Source organism: Psammomys obesus, unplaced genomic scaffold, assembly GCF_907164565.1.
Source record: "Psammomys obesus unplaced genomic scaffold, mPsaObe1.curated_primary_1811, whole genome shotgun sequence".
Taxonomy (NCBI): Eukaryota; Metazoa; Chordata; class Mammalia; order Rodentia; family Muridae; genus Psammomys; species Psammomys obesus.
The window spans coordinates 36,757,321-36,761,333 of NW_026593286.1; positions in this window are offsets into that span (position 1 = coordinate 36,757,321).

Below are 4,013 nucleotides of genomic sequence, written 5' to 3' on the forward strand. Positions count from 1 at the left end.
GTAGTGTTGTTTTCTCATTTTGCTGGGACTTCAAAAATAAAGCATTTGCTATTTCAAATAATATGAAGAATCACATCCTTTCAAATATGAACAGTTGCAAAATTCAAGCCGTGTGCTTTTAAACATCTGTCAGAACGAAAGGCAGCAACTCTTAACTAACAAGCTCTGCCTTCTCCTTCACTGAAATACTGACTGTTTTCATTTTGGCTGAGGTTGTTCTTAAAGCTTAAAACTTTCAAGAATCTTTCATGTTTGTAAGTACAGATGATTTTCTGTTGGCGTTTGCTTAATTTCAGCAGACTTTTCAGCAAAGGAGTCACAGAAGAAAGTGAAATAGCCAGACAATCATTGAAATCCTTTTTGAGTTGTACTTCATTTCCCTATTCCTCACTTCCTATGCTCTCTATCCCTGCCATTATAGACTCCAGACAAGAGTATTCAGTATTCTGTTGGACATTCTGGCTACTTCATCAGCTTATAAACTAAATGGCTTCCTCCTCCTCCTCCTCCTCCTCCTCCTCCTCCTCCTTCTTTTTATTGAAACCTTCATTTGTCTGAATTGCAATTGGAGATTTGCAAGACAGTTAGTTATCTAGAATAATTTTAATTAAATTTACAATAAGTAGTTACAATGTCATTAGCAGCCAGAGATAACTCACTTTATGCACAGTTTATCACTCAATCTGGTACTTTATATGTGAACTTTTCAGTACTGCTTTTCCATGTTAGTACCTACGGGTCCCTGAAAAGTATTAACATCATGGATATATCTGAATGGCCCCAGCATGCTTCCTGTGCTTTTAACTGAAACTGTTCAAGGCCTTAGGATAGTGAGGAGGGTTGGATACACTGTTAACTAAAAAATGTGCCCCCAAATGCTGATCTTAAGGAAGAGACTGTGGAAATTGTTTAAAATCTTTAATCTCCCTCTTCATTAATTTCTTCCTGTCTAATTTGCAGATATTCTGTGGTTGTGTGGTGAATTATACAAAGAATGCAAGGGAATACATAAATTTTGGAGTTAATATTTTATTCAAGTAATAATTGTAACAATAATCTAAGAATTAAGATAGATATAAAAAATGTGGAGGGTTAATTAATGTATGAAGCTCACCAAGATTGTGAACTCTGATAACTTAACATAAAAGCTTTTTGATAACCATTAAAACCCTTCAGCTAAGTAAATTACATAAGAATTCATTTTCATGGCATTTGAGCTGCATTTTGATTTGTATGATATGAATAACTTCAAACGGTTCTTTGCTTAAATAACCACTGTTAGCTCATAAATCAACGCTTAACTGATCTTTAGATTATGAAACAACTTAGAGAGCCAATTATTGTGTTCTGATGGTCTTTTAAATTGTACTATTTTACTGTGTGGAAGTGAGAATGAAGTGGGACTAGGGACACTTACAAAGTGATTAAGGTGGGCTGATCACAGTGTCATGCTTGCTATTCATACACATATATAAAACCTTCCCAGGAGAAATACATGTTTGTTTGGCTGACTTCCTTGGTGAAATTCCACACCTGCCACAGCCATATTCCAAGAGCAGAGCCTGGGAGAAGCTGCAATAGTCTCAGTTATGATTGTTTGCTTACTCTGATTCACAGAGAATGTTTTTTTTTAACATATACATATATCTTTCTACATGCCTGTAGCTCTTTCTGTCCACAAAGATTAGGCTTACAAATCATATGCCCAATGAAGCTGATAGACTACTCAGTTTAATATTAATCTATGGGAAGTTTTGTTATATTCATGTGTGTGTGTCTGTGTGTGCGCATGCGTCTGTGCGTGTGTGTGCATGCGTGTGTGTGCACATGAATGGGCCAGAGAGAGAAGATACCAGGTGTCTTCCTGTATTGATCTCTGCTTTATTCCCTTCAGGCACAATCTCCTACTGAACCTGAAGCTGGTGGTTTTGGTCAGAGTGACTAACCAGGAAGCCCCTGGGATCTGCTTGTCTCTGTCTTCCAATATTGGGGTTCCAGCACTGCACGTGCAAATGCTTGGCTTTTTATTAGAGGGCTGGAAATTTGGAAGCCCCCATTCTGGTATGGGGAGTGCTCTCATCCATTAAACCATCTCTCCGCTCTTCTCTATATTTTACTTTAATTTTATTGCTTCATATTATTTAGTATTTTTCACATTTTCTCGATTATTTGATTGCTGCTTTCCTTACCTCTAGAAGGTAAATGCTCAGTTGTGTGGGTTCTTTTGTGGCCCAAACATGTAGACCATTAAACACTGAAGAAGTCAATATGACTTTTGAAAGTGAGATGGCTAAAATCTTCACTTTATTTATGAAAGAAGATAAAGACAGATCTATAATTCCAGCTACTCAGGAGTCTGAGGTAAGGTGTGAGCTGAAGTTCCCAGAAAGAAAATGAATCTATGTTTAACACTTCACAATTCTGATCAGCTGACTAAAACTCTGATTATGGAGAGCTAGAATGTTAAAGGTTGGAGGCCAAGTTATTATGGGCTGTCTTTATGTCCCACCTGTGTGTCTGAACTGACATCCTACCAATACTATCAGGTAAAATTATCTTTGACATGTAAAAACAGAGACTTTAGCTTCCAACAACCCTAAGGCTAAGAAGGTCATTTGGGCCCATAGCAAAGCCTCTAGTGCTTTGCTGTCACCTGATACTCTCACCAGTGTATTTTTATAAGTAACTTTTATTGAATTTGCTCTTGAAAATTTGATACATGTATGTAGTATATTCTGGATAGATTTACCATCATATACTCTCTAATCTACCCCTCACTCCTATCATGCTTTCCTTTCAACCCTAGTACCCTCTCCTTTTCTCTCTATAAGTCCAGTTTCCACATTCCTGTGTTCTCGTCTTGCTTTGAGGCACACTGAGTTTAGACAGGGTGGTCTGTATGTCTATGGGTTTAGAAGTACCCACTAACAATGTAGCTTCAAACTACCTTGATTTATGAGTTTGATTGTGTTCTTCACGCTAAGAACTTTATGAAGCCGTTGTCTCACTAAAACATTGCATTTGATGCCGTTTCATCTGTCTTCCTGGTCATGGTCATTTATGCTCCAGAGTAAATTCTTTTTCTCTTTGAACTGACACCTGTGGTTTTGACATCCACTGACAAAGGCTTTTTTGCATTACAGAGTGCATTCAAGGCCACCGAAGGTAGCTTTGTGAGTCTTTGTCACAAGACTAAAAACCAAAGGAGAAATGTTTAGGAAGAATGAAAGAAGGGCAAGTTTGTAGAATCAATGTTAGTGTGAGTTTCTTCTCTGTCATGAGAGAGAGAGAGCTTGAAGACTACAGGCTGCCATGGTTGGGCCCTAAAGTGGAGACAAAGAATCATAGTCACAGCTACTATAACGTGGTTCAAGGGAGACACGGGTCCATCCACATCTCAGGATTTTAAGAGAGTTAGGACATGAGAGAACACCTTCAGTTCCGGAGACCAGATAGGATTTTTTACTCGTACTTCCTAACATGTGACCTAGCTTAGCCAATTCAACCTGCCAGAAGTCAGAAGGCACTGATCAAAAGATAGGTTATAATTCAAGGTCTTCTTTGTTCCATGGGTCAGGGAGCTAGCGTTTTAACAACTTCAAGGGAGCTAGATCCTGCAAGTCTGTAGCAGAGAACGCTTTCTTTTGCTTTCAGAATTTCCCTCTTAATATTTTATTATTTTCACAGTTTTGAAATAATAATATATCATTTTCTCTCTTTTTAACCTCTATCATATACACCTTTGTGCTTTCTGTCAAACCTGTAGTAGGTTTTTTTTTTCTCATTTTTGAATGTATGTGTATATAAATTACATTCATAAATATACAGATACAACCTGCTCGGTACACATGATTTTTTTTTATGTACATGGTCTGAGAGCTGAATACTTAAAAGAGAAGCTACACCCATGAAGTCTTTCCAATATAGCTTTTTAAGTAAGACCTTGACAAGAATGACACCAGTGGACATGTTGACATAGAAGGTAGGAATCTCATGTTGACATAGAAGGTAGG